Source organism: Macrobrachium rosenbergii, chromosome 19 (genome assembly GCF_040412425.1).
Source record: "Macrobrachium rosenbergii isolate ZJJX-2024 chromosome 19, ASM4041242v1, whole genome shotgun sequence".
Classification (NCBI taxonomy): Eukaryota; Metazoa; Arthropoda; class Malacostraca; order Decapoda; family Palaemonidae; genus Macrobrachium; species Macrobrachium rosenbergii.
The window spans coordinates 38,324,157-38,341,656 of NC_089759.1; the positions used below are offsets into that span (position 1 = coordinate 38,324,157).

At 39.5% G+C, this 17,500-nt stretch overlaps 1 protein-coding gene across 5 annotated transcripts in view; it reads right to left on the minus strand.

Annotated features, from left to right (window-relative positions):
* The window catches only part of Mob2 (MOB kinase activator 2), a 354,696-nt gene that overhangs the window by 270,827 nt on the left and 66,369 nt on the right, over positions 1–17,500 (minus strand). The window lies entirely within an intron of this gene.

Consider the following 17,500-nt stretch of genomic DNA (forward strand, 5'->3'; position numbering starts at 1 on the left):
AAAACGAATGGAGAAAAGTTTAAAAATGCCTACAAAAAGCCAAATTGGAGCATTGGGGAGAGAGTTAGAGTCCGAGATAAATGACTATCCCAGCAACTAAGGTCAACAGAGGTCAGTACAATTATAGTTCAAGTGACGTTGAATCTAAAGGTCACACAAATGACGAGTACAGTTTTGCTCTGACTTTTGTAATTATCATATAAGCATTATGTACCGTGTGTATACATGTGTCGTTACAAAAATGCCCAAATGAACAAAATGAAAAAAGTTGAATAGAAACTACGCAGTAACTAAAATATCAAATTAGGAATAAAAAACCCAAGCTAAAAATAGCAAGCAACATAAATAACCGGAGAAGAAGAAACACTGTGAAATAAAAACGAAGCGACGAAAAAAAAAAGATAAATGCGAAAAATACATAAAAATAAAGCAAACACGAGGGCAAGGCCGGATCCAAGAACCCTTGGCCATCGACTCTCTCTCTCTCTCTCTCTCTCTCTCTCTCTCTCTCTCTCTCTCTCTCTCTCTCTCTCTCTCTCTGCGGCAGATCCACGAAACAAAAGAGTTGGCCGTGAAAGCGACATATCAATAACAAAAATAAATAAAAGTTTTTTTTTTTGGCCCATTTCGGAGAGTGGAGACAAGCGGAAGGGAATGATGGGAGTGGAGGGAGAAGGGGAGATGTATAGAGATGACCTACTTCGCAGGAAAAGGGAAAGCGGCTGTACGGAAATGGGGGGGGAGGGGTGGTAGGTCCGCTGGTGTTGTTCTGTTCGACTCCATATTCTTCTTTCGCTTCTTCTCTTCAACTTAATGTGCTGAGTTAATAAAATTAAGTTTGAAAGACCTATAATACATATACATATATACATACATACATACATACATACATACATACATACATACATACACACACACTCGAGATGAGCTGAGCTGAAACACCCTGGAACACTACAGCAGTAGGACAAAGGGTAAGTCATGTGTTACACTGACTCATGAGATGGCAGTTCTTACGTTGCGAGATTTATCAAGACGACAACAGGAGAGAGAGAGAGAGAGAGAGAGAGAGAGAGAGAGAGAGAGAGAGAGAGAGAGAACTTTTAAGAATGAGTAATTCCAGACAGCCATCAACAATTACACACCAAACTCTTACAAGACTAATAAATATATACAAATCTCTCAGTATCTATAAACAGCACTTTTGAAAATCTAAAAATCTGCACCAGTGAAAAAACGACGTGAAAGCTGAAGGACTTTCCCACCGCCAAATAATTATTACAATCTAAGACAAAGAAAATCAAACAGAGGGAAGGGCCAAACAAGGGCGCAAGCTAACAGAGCAGCCAAACAACGGCAGCCAAACAACGGCAACAGAAAAAAAACAATTTCATCAATTGTGCCTGCGACCACACGCCGGGGTTTCATCAGGGGGCTGAGCGGCACTCGAACACTCGGCAGCATAACAAAGCAGTCATGTTTTAAGGGGTCTTACGAGGTACCGCTCTTGCTATAAGACTCTACATCAAGAGGATAAGTGCCACGGTGGCACTTGCTGTGAGAGAGAGAGAGAGAGAGAGAGAGAGAGAGAGAGAGAGAGAGAGAGAGATGACTGCACACAAGAGGACATCCTAAAAGCACTCCCCAGTGGCAAAGCGCGGGACGCTTACAAGCAATGCGACAACTATCATGTTTCCCTTTCCGGGGGAAGGAGAGAGAGGATAAAATTCCAGCTAGAGAGTCGAAAGCTACGGGAGGCAGAAGGAGAGAGGAAGGGCGGGGGGAGGAGGGGGGAGTGTTCTGGAGAGACGGCAGCCGAGTGAGGGAGGGTGCCTTCTAAAAGGTGCCACCAGCTTTAAGGGCAGAAGTAGGTTAATGCGGTAACATACCACAGGGATGGGAAGGGACGATGGGGGAACAGAGGACAAGAGGGAAACAGACGGAAAGGCATCAGGAAGGAGAGAAGGACTGATTTATTCTCGCCCTTTCTCTCTCTTCCTCGGGCCTCGTCGCGCAAATGGTGGCCCGTTCAGCTTACAACTGAATGGGTACAGTTCGATCCCTGAACCGGACGAGGAGAAAACGTCATGGGTGAATATCTTTCTCTAAATACACTGTCATTCTGATGCGTTAAGTCCTGAATTTGTATTGGGTTACAAGTCGACTGTTACGGGCCGCGCCTTGGATGTTCAGAGAAGCCGAGACGTGAGTGATTAGCACTCCATCAAAAATGTGATATCACGTATCGCATACGAGGGGGTCTTAGTACTCCTTACCCTAATGGGATGAAACCATCAAGTATCGCATACGAGGGGGTCTTCGTACTCCTCACCCTAATGGGATGAAACCATCAAGTATCGCATACGAGGGGGCCTTCGTACTCCTCACCCTAATGGGATGAAACCATCAAGTATCGCATACGAGGGGGCCTTCGTACTCCTCACCCTAATGGGATGAAACCATCAAGTATCGCATACGATAAGGCCTTCGTACTCCTCACCCTAATGGGATGAAACCATCAAGTATCGCATTCGAGGGGGACTTCGTACTCCTCGCCCTAGTGGGATGAAACCATTACGTATCACATACGAGGGGGCCTTCGTACTCCTCACCCTAATGGGATGAAACCATCAAGTATCGCATACGAGGGGGACTTCGTACTCCTCACCCTAATGGGATGAAACCATCAAGTATCGCATACGAGGGGGCCTTCGTACTCCTCACCCTAATGGGATGAAACCATCAAGTATCGCATACGAGGGGGCCTTCGTACTCCTCACCCTAATGGGATGAAACCATCAAGTATCGCATACGAGGGGGCCTTCGTACTCCTCACCCTAATGGGATGAAAACATCAAGTATCGCATTCGAGGGGGGCCTTAGTACTCCTCACCCTAATGGGATGAAACCATCACGTATCGCAATCGAGGGGGCCTTCGTACTCCTCACCCTAATGGGATGAAACCATCACGTATCGCATACGAGGGGGCCTTCGCACTCCTCACCCTAATGGGATGAAACCATCACGTATCGCATACGAGGGGGCCTTCGCACTCCTCACCCTAATGGGATGAAACCATCACGTATCGCAATCGAGGGGGTCTTCGTACTCCTAATGGGATGAAACCATCAAGATTAATAAAAGGTTGATCGTGGTGTAAAAACCACTGAAATCACGACTCACTGATTAGTTATTCTCATACCATACATCCACCTCAAAATTCAGCACGCAACTGTAATCCTATGATTGACTCTGAGCCTTCGACTCCATCTCCAGGTTTACTTTTTAGTAGACCCTACAAATATTTAAAATATTGGCAGAGGTCTATCTGTTATTAACATGAATCCCGGTTTCTATAAAAATGATGAAAATAACGTCATACTCTTCGGAGCATTTGTATCAACCGAAAGCGTAAACAAAAAAGAAAAATTGCTTCAGCTCCTGAAGAATTCGTGTTCAACCACCTTCCGCAGAGTATCTCTAGATGGCACGCCCACTACCACCTTTCGTACCGGGCGTGCTACTCGTCTGGCAAAACATGCGGTTTATACCTTAATCCTCGAGGTCTTCGATATCACCCTGAACAATACAGATTATCGCGAAAATCTCGACTAGGCAATTTAAGGGGCTTTCTTAAGGCGCAACATTATGATTTTACGCATTACTGGTATTAATCTTACCACTTACTGCTGTCTTTATTCATATGAGAAATTCATGTATTTAATTCAGATCTAAACATCGCACGGGAGAAGTCTTTTCTCAATTCTGCTGATTAAATCAATAATAATGCCATTTGGATCGCTTCGTGGGAATGAGCAAACATTGCGAATAATAAATATATGTTATAACATTAACCCAAACAGCTGAAAAGAACTAACCGAGTTAAAATTCACTTTTTCCATCTTTATAACAAGCCTCAACACTAAAAAAAAACAAAAGGTTATATAGCTGCAGAAATAAAAGGTTCTTCTTCTTCAAAAAAAAAAAAAAACACAGCCTCCTGTCGTCGAATTATAACAAGATATTTGTGATCCCACATCAACAAATAAACAAAAAGAGTCAGGGAGAGCGAATATCAGATACAGCCCTTAGAAAGAGGGCACTGAGTCCACGCGAGAAATATGAGAATATGAACAAGGGAAGGGATCCCGAATTCAAGCACATACGTCTGCTCTATCTGCTTTAAGCCCAAGCATGTACAAACAGCGAACGCACACGAGCCAAGTCATGTGCCAGTATCTGTCGACTGCTTCTAGCGAACGGACAGAAGGAAAACAATTGTTCTTAAAGGTAAAAGCTCGCATAATGAAAAAATCGATGGGAATCTCTCTCTCTCTCTCTCTCTCTCTCTCTCTCTCTCTCTCTCTCTTGCTGAGAGAGAGAGAGAGAGAGAGAGAGAGAGAGAGAGAGAGAGAGAGAGAGAGAGAGAGGGCAATTCAACCTTTCGTGGAAAAGGCGTTTATGTGTGTGTGTGTGTGTGTGTGTGTTTATACTCCAAGGCTGCTCTCTCTCTCTCTCTCTCTCTCTCTCTCTCTCTCTCTCTCTCTCTCTCTCCTAAATAAATAAGTATGGATGTGTGTGCATATGTATATGTATATATTTATACATATATATAATAATATACATATATACATACTGTATATGTGTGTGTGTGTGTGTGTGAGAGAGAGAGAGAGAGAGAGAGAGAGAGAGAGAGAGAGAGAGAGAGAGAGAGAGAGAGAGAGAGAGAGATAAGACGCACATACACGCACATAGGCTATATATATATAATATATACTGTATATACATACATACATACATATACATTTATATATATATATATATATATATATATATATATATATATATATATATATATACATATACATATACTGTATGTGTGTGTGACTATGAAATATTTTCTGTTCAAACAGAAATCCGTCCAATAGAAGCGGCCCATAAAAACGTCAAAAGGCAGAAAGTTATTGCTATATTTCAGAGACCAAACTGTCACCCTCTGCTGGCAAGTGTATGAGTGAAGTAAGGAACAGAGACAGTGGGTATTTATACCAAGAAATCCAGAGGCCACCCGTTACCTCACTCCAGTCGATAGCTTCTTAATCTTCTTAATCGCTGGTTGGAGGAAGATTTTTCATCTATAATATCTGAGTCCCGTGATCCTTTTGTCTCTATCCCTTACTTCACTCATATACTCGCCAGCAGAGGGAGACAGTTTGGTCTCTGAAATATAGCAATAACTTTCTGAGAAAAAGCCGAAAAATTCTGTTGGCATAATCAGGAGAGAAACCTTGAAATGAACAGAGAGGGCTGAACAAAAATACAGCAGTGTTGCTATCATATCACTTGGAATTCTAAAATCCAGCGCATATCTGCAATCACATTCTAATCCAATCTACAATACGCTGAAGAAACCTCTCGCCTAAATTTCACCTTTCTCAGCCACTCCGAGTGACCTTTCGACTTCCGTGCAGCGCAGGACCCACTCATACACTTCAAACACACAAAAGCGCATTCAGAGCTACGCTGTGCAATGAATCGAACTTTTTTTTTTCAAAAGCTGGGAAAATAAAGATTACACGAGGAATACTAGTCACTGAGATCTACAAATTTTTCATGCTATAAAAATAAAATAATCTATTTTACAAACAGACACAACCAGTTAGTTATAACGTAAGTTCTGGGTTATCCTGTGTCCTTATGCCAACGATGTATAAGAATGTGCTTCATTGATGATGTGCATATTCATTGGTAGCACTTATTACACGTTATACAGAAATATAAATGCATGTTAAATATATCCGATAAAAACCAAGAACAACATTTTTAATCAAGAAATACTATTAAATATCTCGGTCAACAAAATTCATTTTATTACTTGCGTGATGATGAGCACTGGTGTTCAAACGTAAATACAAAGAAAATATCGACAGAGGAATCTACTTATCCTCAAAAATCTTCTACTATAACAAAACTGAATCACTGACGCCACCAGTAACAGCCTTATTGCAGCTCTTTAATTATAGCCTATTTCATTCAAAAGTGAAGGCTCATTTTATCCAGGTATGAAACCGGTATGAGAGGGACACCACATCATTTTCTTACGCAAGAAAATGATAAATATATTTCTAAAACCATTCTCTCTCTCTCTCTCTCTCTCTCTCTCTCTCTCTCTCTCTCTCTCTCTCTCTCCATTTCCTTCCCATTTCTTCCTTTACTCCGAGAACGTCCTCACACGTGTTGTAACCCCAGCACTCAATACGGTCCCACCCAAAACTTAAAAGTCCCCCCTGCCAAACACCCACTCCTGTCCGTCAAATCATGCACTTGACCCCAAAAGAAATAATAATGGGACGGTCTGGCTTCACGAGATTAAAAGAAAATGGACACTGCTAGAACGACCGCAATTTCTGCGGCGCCTTTAACAACTGAGAGAGAGAGAGAGAGAGAGAGAGAGAGAGAGAGAGAGAGAGAGAGAGAGAGAGACTGTTCAGGATATAAACATATGGAATATTCTAAATCTCTTTTGCTTTCATAATATCGGTGAGCTCAAGCGAACTTTTACCAAGAGCATAGGTGTTTGATGCGATGAAATATATATTAAGTAAAATGGAAATTAACTTTAATAACTCTAAGCTAAAGTTGCAGAACTCTTTCCCTACTTTTATATTCCCTCATTTCTATTACTTTTCCTTTCGTTGGGTCTAGGCTTGATTCCAGCAATAACTCCTCGGCAATAGCGGCTTCAGCATGAAAAACAATCTTCTTTCAGGCACTGATACACTTTTTCTTTGAGTTTCGTTTGCTGTAAGGTGCCTAAGCTCTCGCTCGCTCTCTCTCTCTCTCTCTCTCTCTCTCTCTCTCTCACACACACACACACAGTGGGAATAATTACGCAAGTAGCATGGGATCAATTCTGGATCAAAGGCAAGACCCCGAAATATATCCAAATTGATTCTCTCTCTCTCTCTCTCTCTCTCTCTCTCTCTCTCTCTCACACACACGCACACACACACACACAGTGGGAATTATTACGCAAGTAGCATGGAATCAATTCTGGATCAAGGGCAAGACCCCAAAATATATGCAAAATTGATTATTTCTCTCTCTCTCTCTCTCTCTCTCTCTCTCTCTCTCTCTCTCTCTCTCTCTCTCTCTCTCTCTCTCTCTCTCTCTCTCTCTCTCTCTGCATCAGCACTACAGAAACATCCTTCACACAGGCATGTCAAGGATAAGTGATTTTATTATAAGAAAATCTCTTCCTAAAAAAAGAAAAACCGGTAGAATTTTATTTAGAGGGAGAGGACTCCACGAGCTCGCGAAAAGAAAGGTCATTCCAAGGGGGCGCCCACCCCGAAAAAGAAGTCTTTCGCCCCGATAAAAAGTTGCTGATGGACGAGTAAAAGGATGAGAGGAATGAAAAAAAAAAAAACGAAGGGTTCGAGACATAATAATGCGGAAAAATACATGTACGAACAAATGGCGAATGAAGAACCTCTCCCTAACGCCCGTAACTTCAGTTCATCAGATGTTGACGGTGGAAGGATTGCTGTTCTTGCTTTCTAGTGTACACACTCGAGTAAACTGTTTATGTATTATATATATATATATATATATATATATATATATATATATATATATATATATATATATATATATATATATATATATATCAAAAGAGGGAGAGAGATATGACTGCCGCGTCATAACTCCTTATCAACAACAAACACGCGCATGTGCAGTGTAACCCAATCTCTGCATTCTAATACAACTCAAAATATTCTCCGTCTGTGGCGATACCAATGCGCCACCTGTGAACCCCCTTTGTCAAATCCTCCCTGGAAACAGCTGTCAGCCACTTCCGGTCCAGCGTTTGATGGGTACTTCCACTTCTGCATCAACCAAGCGCCGCCCCTGAAGGCTCTCCCGAAGCCGTCCCGGATCGGGGCAGCTCGTAACTGTGGCACCGCTGACCATTGACCATCCCATCGATCTTGCAAACGTAGCGAAAGGGTCTTTGATTGTTATGTTGCGACCGGATCGCATGAAGCTATTTCTGAGGTCTTTCGTACAAGGATGGCTTCTCGAAGTGTTCAGAGTGCTGCGTCGGAGTAGTTGCCCCCAACCTCGAGGAAATCCTGTAGATGCGCCCACTTGTCATCCTAGACACATTCGCCGTCCTTTACTCTTCTTCAGAGACTGGTGTCGATTGTCTTCCTCCATGGGGTTGTCTTCAGCACTGGTTTTGCCTTCGTTAAACTGTACATTCACCTTCTCATATTCATCTCGTCAACACATTTCTCAGACTCCTGACTGTACTTTCACCTTCTCATATTCATCTCGCCAACACATTTCTCAGACTCCTGACTGTACATTCACCTTCTCATATTCATCTCGTCAACACATTTCTCAGACTCCTAATTGTACATTCACCTTCTCATATTCATCTCGCCAACACATTTCTCAGACTCCTGACTGTACTTTCACCTTCTCATATCAATCTCGCCAACACATTTCTCAGACTCCTACAGACGTCGACAACAATAATTGCTCTTATTAAGTTTCATATGGACGTTCTTTCTGGTGCCACCTACAAGCATATCAGTAATCAAGTATTCAAATTAAAAAATCAAATCAACTCGCAACTAAAATTGTCTACACTTAGAAGCTAAACAACAAATGAAAATGGGGAAACTATGTCTGTCACGACTACCTGACAGTGCAAAGGCATCACATTTCGATTAACGGTTTCGGAGAAAATGGTAAGCAATCATTACTCCCAATACAACCCTTGTGTGATATAAAATTCAGGCCTGAGGCCAAGCGTTGGCACCCATGAGGTCATTCAGCGCCAAAAGGTTAATTAGAGCATAAAGGTTTGAAAGGTGCAGCAGGAGGAAAACCTCAACGCAGTTGCACTATGAATCAATTGTTAGGAGAGGGTGGAAAGTAAGATGGAAGAAAGAGAATATGAACGGAGGTACAGCAAAAGGAATGAAAGGAGTTGCAGCTCGGGAGGAGGGGGTCGAAGGGACGACGCAAAGAACATTCAGTAAAGCCTACAGTGCACCTCGTCATGCGCACTGTATGTACATACTGCGCACTCGTTCCGTGTTCCTTCCTGTGTCGATTTCTTTTCGTGTCGATTTAAAGTCTGTTTAACTCTTGTATTTCCAGCCATAATGATAAAGCTATATACCTTTTTAAAAGAGAAAAACAAATGACGAAAGTAAATATCCCCCTTCTATTGTCTATTTCCAAAAAAAAAAATTGCTTTCGAAGAGCTCATCCCTGAAAAGAATTTCTTCTGAGCCTCGGAAGAGGAGGGAAGATCAAACGAGGAAGCCACAGGGAAGTGAAGTGAAGTGAAGTGAAGTGAAGGACCCGGGCGAAGTGGGCGCGTGCCATGATCTGGCCCTTAATTAGCCTCGTCCGGTGTGCTCCCCATGGAGCCCCCAAATCCGGCATCCACCCCTTCCCCTCCCCCCAGGCCTATTCATGACATCCGGTATCCTTCTCACTGCGCCATAGCGCCCTCAAATGCTACGGGCGATTCTAGGGGACGCAAACAATACGTGGGACAACTAAGACAGAAAACTTGCGAACCGGTTAACTGATAAAGGTCACGTTCGGTTAAAATACAGCTGACATGAATTGGTCAGGTCAATCTGGTACGATGATGAAGTCAAGAAGCGTTCAAGCGTGCCGAGTTTCCGCGTCTTCGTCAACGTCTTCTCCACATCATTCTGCAGAATTTCACGTTTTCCCCGGATCTGCAATCGCTCTTACGCTTGGCTTGTATTCCAAATATACTGGGCACTCATCTTCGTTCTTTCGCATTATTATGGTTGTTTTTTTGTTACTAGCCAAGTTCAACCCGAGGTGGAGACGCAGACTGCTACAAGACCAGAAAGTAATCCAATGCCGAGAAAGAAACAAAGGTCAGGAAGAAACTCTACCAGGAAAACGAAAATCAATTCCACTATGAAATAAGACGCGTGTAAGGATGTTCACCCTGAACGTCTGAACTTCGGTTGATTCAACTATCTCATTCGGAAGATCATTCCTTCATTTGGTAGCAGTTAAAACCTGCAGGAAATTATGTGGGAATGAATTTTACAAAAAAATATATAAGGTTGGAAGATCTGCATACAAACGGTACTCAGAATACTGAAGAATATTTTCTAAAGCATCTTTTAAAACACTGAATTTATATGACGGTCGCAAACAGACATTGTTCTTTATTTAATACTAAAATATTCATAACAAAATTTGTTGTTGAATATGTCGTGCATTTTTATTCAAAACGGGACCAGTACTGCAAAAGGTCTTATAGTTTCTAACTATCTGTAACTTCTTTCACGATTTTACAAATACCGTAATAAAATATACATATAAAAAAAGATTTTTCTTTCTGCGTCGTCCTATGTAAATATATACACACACACACACACACACACACACACATATATATATATATATATATATATATATATATATATATATATATATATATATATATATATATATATATATATATATATTCTTTTTGTGGGGACTACCACCCAACAGCACATTAACCCCTACCGGACACGCTTACTGTGAACTAATGTTTTAACAACACCCCTCTACCAGGAACACTAGGTCCCCCGCCCTTCCCCTGACCCAGACACTCCCAGCCTCAACTTTCCACATGGGGAACACCTATCATCAAATAGTCCCAAGGACACGCTTCGGTTAAAACGCCCTTTTTTTCCCGCTCGAGTGGCTGACATCACGTGCGTCATAAGCGCTGGAAATTCCCCTTCTGCCATCACCAACCATCGGTTGAATGCGTCAGTGCCAAAGGTGCACAATGCATATTTAAAAGGTCATTGTTGGGAACGTACAATCGCTGCGGCGTGGAAATGACCTTCGCCACTATGGGGCTGCCACAGCATAATCTCATTCCGGTTGAGAAAATTTCAGAATTATAATAACCGTAAACAAATCTATGAGAATGCACATAAATAATTACGTTTAAAAAATATCATTGTTGAACAACCACCATACATAACTAAACGGAATTATGTGATGATTGGTTTTCAATTAGGAGTTGAAACTGAACTATATCAATGCATAGGTGTCGCCTGCTTTTAAAGGATAGTCCATCAGGATATCAAACACAATGACACAAGACATTATTAACTGAATTATCAAAACCCCTCCGTTTACAATGAGAAATAAAAATGTCAAATTCTTAACAAATTCTTGGATTTCATCACTTTTAATATATTGTTATCAAATTCATTACTCCCTAATATCTGGCAAATTTTTATTTTTGTTCTGGTCCCCGTAGTTGCCACTTTGGCTGGTTTATCATCATCTTCACCTCCCTTTAGCCTCGTAGGTAGGGGTCCAGCATATTTCAACATTTACACCAGCTTCGTAAAATGCACCGAAACCCTATTCGTTGTAAATTTGTTTTTATAAAAAATACTTTTTGAAGATTAAAGAATTATACTGATTCGAGCCATAGGCATCGTAACGAATTTTCATTGGACGGGTCGGTAGCGTTCTCGGCTAGCACTCTGCTGAGCCCGCGTTCGATTCTCCGGCCGGCCAATGAAGAATTAGAGGAATTTATTTCTGGTGATAGAAATTCATTTCTCGCTATAATGTGGTTCGGATTCCACAATAAGCTGTAGGTCCCGTTGCTAGGTAACCAATAGGTTCTGAGCCACGTAAAATAAGTCTAATCCTTCGGACCAGCCCTAGGAGAGCTGTTAATCAGCTCAGTGGTCTGGTTAAACTAAGGTATACTGAACGGAGTGACGCTACCACTGGGCTATCCAGAAAAGTTTTAGGTGAAACCGACTCTGTCGTTGCATAAGCCTGTCAAATTCTGTATCAACCCACCTCCACCACGATAGCCGATTGGTACCCTTGAAACCACTTAGATATTCATGGACTTTTGTCACATACACCGTGAAGTTCGACAGGCATTTGTACAACAGAGTCGCTACCAACTTACACCTCTCTTTATTCCCCAATGGTAGCGTCACTGAAAAGTCGTCGTTCCCCAACCATTCCATGATTCGAGTCCACCTGGTGACGTATCGCTTATTACTTATAAAATTTCCCTTAGGTTTTTACACGGAGGTTCAGTGAATTTGATATAAAGCACATTTGTAGCTCAATGTCTGTGAATATAAATGTCACGGCGCGGGTGTGTGTGTGTGTGTGACAAAAATTCATACATATAATATATATACATACATATGTGTGTGTGTGTGTGACAAAAATTCATACATATAATATATATACATACATATATATATGTATATATATGTATATTAACTTTATCACATGCACAACTGTTCTGTGCATTAGTAAAATTATTAAAAGGACCTCACTCAAGCTGGATGGTATCTAAATAAATACTCCATTAGATACCATCCCGTTTGAATGAGGTCCTTTTAGTAATATATGTATGTATGTATGTGTATATATATACATATATATATATATATATATATATATATATATATATATATATATATACATACATACATTCTGGTTTCGATATCGTCTATTACCTTTTAATGTCAAAATCTTCACGTTGAGGTTTATAAAAAAAAAAATTATGTAAGTGAAATTAGGCAACATATACCCGTAGAGTTTATGGCAAACGTCATCCCGCACGTTACTTCGCTCTCCACCTGCCTTCCATACAAAATCCCTAGGGACAATGATCCCAAGACTTGAAACCTTTAAAGTTCTATAACCAGACCATAGAGATGACGCATCAAGAAGCACCGGATTAGATTCTGCTTCTGCTGACAAAGTCTACAGAGGAAAATTGTTGTTATTATACTACCATTACTGAAGAAGTATTAACATGGAACGAGGCAAAAGGCCAATAATTCTCTTGGCAAGTTTCCTCCTGGAAATTATCACAGCCTAAAAAACAAAAGAGCTACAAGAAGAAAAATGCTGTAAAATACTGATGAAGGCGTAATAAGAAAATAAGCAAAATGAGAAATAGAGGTATACACTGAACATAAATAAATATTTAACGATGAAACAGAGCAGGACAGCCAAGTATTTCAGCAATGTTTGGTCGCCTTGCTTCGAAAGTAATAACCACAGGAATCATTACGTGGTGTTACTGGTGTAATTTTTTCTTATCTGACGATTTAAATTAACGATGAAGACGATACACTCACGTGTATCTGACAAATTATCAACAAATATATATAGACAGGTAATAGGAATACAATTTGTCATTCACTGTCCTCAAACGCCTTCAAAAATCAATGTTCATTTGTGCATGGGGAGAGAGAGAGAGAGAGAGAGAGAGAGAGAGAGAGAGAGAGAGAGAGAGAGAGAGAGAGAGACACGTGGAAAAATTTATAATAATTATTATACTTTCTTTTTAATCCACATACACACAAACACAAGAAACAAAGAATATGCACTGTATTCTTGAGCAATTATGTTATATATATATATATATATATATATATATATATATATATATATATATATATATATATATATATATATATATATATATATATACATATGTATACATATATACATGTAATATATATTTGTATACATATGTATATATAATATATATATATATATATATAATATATATATATTTATATATATATATATATATATATATATATATATATATATATATATATATATATATACACACACACACACACACTAGCTGACCAACCCGGCACTGCCAGAAAAATTCTCTCTCTCTCTCTCTCTCTCTCTCTCTCTCTCTCTCTCTCTCTCTCTCTCTCTCTCTCTCCCAGGTTTTAGTTTAAACTCATTCATTAATATTGCATGAGAATATACGTCTTTTTTTAATTAGAAATATTTGGACTATACTGTAATTTGTTGAACCTTTTTCCTTCTTTCGTATTGTTACGTGAATTGTGCAACAGGCAGTCTTCCACCCCCTCATCAATCAGCGAACTTATTGGAAACGAAAAGTAGTGAATTTTCTCATCGTGTAAATAAAAATTAGACATTTCAATGTATCTATATTTTTTTCATTTTTTGAAAAATAGTAACCAATGGTGTCGCTTACCATAACCTACAACTCGTTCATACATTTTGCCTTTATTTCACTGCCCGTTGTCATTATCACACCTAACACAAATAGTAATGAATTATCTATCTAAAAAAAAAAAAAAGGAAATTGATTTTACTTTTGTTCTGAATAAAAAAAAAATTTCAGGTATCTGTTTAGTGATTTTTGGTGAATTAAGAAAAGAAAGTAACACAAATAGTAATGAATTATATATCTAAAAAAAAAAAAAGGAAATTGATTTTACTTGGGTGCTGAACAAAAAATTCAGGTATCTCTGTTAAGCGATTTTTGGTGAATTAAGAAAACAAAGTTACCAACATTTTCCAATATGGCAAACTTCAACTCGTGCTGCGTCTGCTTTATATTGGTTTTAGGGACGTTTTTAAGGTAGCATAATAAATTACAACTCATTAACTTTACAATGACATCATTTAATATAAGGTTACACGGAGCGACAGCAAAAAAATTACCGCTACGCATGTTCGGCAACTATAGCAACCCACACTAAGCAAGGTTTGGTAAGCACCTAACGGTCAATTCGTCCCTATGGTAAAGACGTAATAAAGCATCATAAACAAAAACATTCCCTTCGCGGAGGACTGTGAGACAAACGGTCACTTATTGTTTCGAATAAATACACGTGAATAAAAGATAGAAATGAATATATATCATTCTAATGAATAACCATAAACAAACATTTTATTTTCCTGAATGACAGGAATGCAGCAACAGGTGCGAATTGACTGGCAGTTACTCTTCCAGTCTTGCTGTTCACGGGTTGAGGTAGTTGCCAAGTGTCCATTTCAAATAAAAGCGTGTGATCACCGAATTTAGGTTGATGCTTCGTTTTTTCATGCATATTCTATGTTCGTGATTGTATGAAAAACGTCACTTAGTCCTTCGATCAAATTCATAGTGTGCTGAGATAGACTCGGGAAGGCCTGTATATACGGTTAACTGTCAACCGTTGCGTCCTCTCTCTCTCTCGCTCCTCGGCATTCTGGTTGCCGATAATTAATTCCAAACCTCATTTAAACCGATATAGGTTGTCAATGTTGATTTTATCGAGGTAGTAAACAATCATATTAATAATTGCCGTAAATTAAGTTGGGTCAAATGATGGCCACGAGCATTTTGAATTGCATTGCTCGATGACTGAATGAATAATTCTAAAACAGTCAAACACATGTTTAATTTTTTTAGATATACTAAACTGATTCCTATAGGGTTTGCAGTGGGAGGGTTTAACTTCTTCGTGTTCCTCTAGTTTTATGCCCTGTAGGTTTTCGATACTGATTTTATTGAGGTAATAAGCAATTATATTAATAATTCTTATAAGTTATGATCGAAATTCATGTAAATTCTGATAAAAAAAACTGACGTTATAAGGGATTTGGACTTACTGTTTAGGTTAATCATACGTCTGACAACGCTTGGAAGAAAAGGTGGAGCATCAGGTGAAAAATGAGAATTAACCCATAAAACACAGAAGGAAAAAGTGATGTAAAAACGAAAACTTCATTTGTTTTGTCTGTGTTTGTATGTCTGTCACGGGGTAGGGGTTTGATTTTGAGTTATAGACCTTTCTGGGGTGACATACAGGCCGTGCGCAAAAACTTTGTCTGGGTCTGTCAAGCGGTTCGGATTTCTATAGCATCCTAACTAATAAACAAACATTCACTTTTTATATATATATATATATATATATATATATATATATATATATATATATATATATATATATAGATAAATAGATAGATAGATAGATAGATAGATAGATATAGATAGATAGATAGATATGTATATATATACACATTCTTCTTCTTTCATTTCTAAATGGGTCAGTGTTCTCTATCAGCCTTCTCCACCTTTTGAACAATGCATCCTGACTTCTTAAACCTTTCTTCCGCATGTCATACATACAAACATACATACATACATACATACATACATACATACATATATATATATATACAGTACATACACTGTATTACGAAAACTGTAAGCATATAGCAAGGATTTTGGAAAAAAGACCGACACAATTGAATAAGAAGACGAGAAACGGTAACAGCAAAGCTAATTTTATTTTTCGTTACGTCCTGTATAAAACATGTTTTTTTCTTCACTTCTGCATTACTTCCTTTGCTATCTCAACATTAAGGATTCAGAACATTTCCAATTTCGCGGCACTATTCGCCATCTGGTGAAAATACGATGAATGATAAATGACTGCCGTAGTTTATCATTTTTTTTTGAGAGAGAGAGAGAAAGAGAGAAAGAGAGAGAGAGAGAGAGAGAGAGAGAGATCTTGCACAACTAACTCCAACATCACCAACGAACCCACAATTTATCAATCAAATATTACAATAATACATTTAGTATAAAGAGGTTCATTTTCTCTATTGATCCACAGATCTTTTCTGCATCATTAAAAATGGAATAGTGGCAACTCACTCTTCTTTCACTTAGAAACATATATGAGCAATCAACATCCCAAAATAAAAATCTCGTCTCGTTACAAACGCTTTTCTGCGAAAATCCGCTTGGAGTATTAAAACAAAAAAGCAATTTTCTACTCTTCCCATTTCACAATGCGCTGGCTGATGGAAGGTGGGATTAAATAATATAAACCTTAAAACTAAAAATACATTCAATAACCTGCCCATCCAGTGCCGAATTTAGCTACTGAACTGGTAGAAGACATTCAAATGCACGCAACCACACCATGTTAAGCAGGATCCAAGACCAACCACCTCTCAAACCAATGCAGATGGAAGTCACCGCTGAACCCCTTCCCACCTGCTGCACCCGCCGTTAGAAAACACACCCATGCATTGACAAGTAGTACAGTAACATATCACCAACACCAACATGACCACCACCGCCATCACCAAGACCCCGAATTCACAATGTTCACCACCTTAACGGCTTTCCACCAGGGGCATGACCAACAGAACCATGATCTTGATGCTGTAGGGTTAGTGAAGACGCACAGAAGCAGGCTACCCGCTCAAGGGTTCCAGGAGGCAACCTGCGCGGCCAATATGCGCGGGAGACAGAAGTAGCTCGTTCATCAGCTACTGTGGTTCACCCGTCATACAAAGAGTGTTTATATGTCCCTTTTTCATTCAAAATCGTATCTGAATTCTAGTAAAACCGAGGGAGCAATAATTGGAACTAAAAGTGATTTATATATTGTCCAGTCATCTTGGTTAGCGATGATTCCGATTCATTATGTGTAACTGTGACGACTACGGGTGCGTCCACATTACAGACAAGCATGTCATGAACGTGCGTCGGCAACTTATCGGACGTCAGTCACAAAGAGACTGAAAATCAGTCCAGAGCCGTAAGTGGAAAACGGCACTTAGGCAGATACTGGATAGTCGTATGAAGCACTGGTT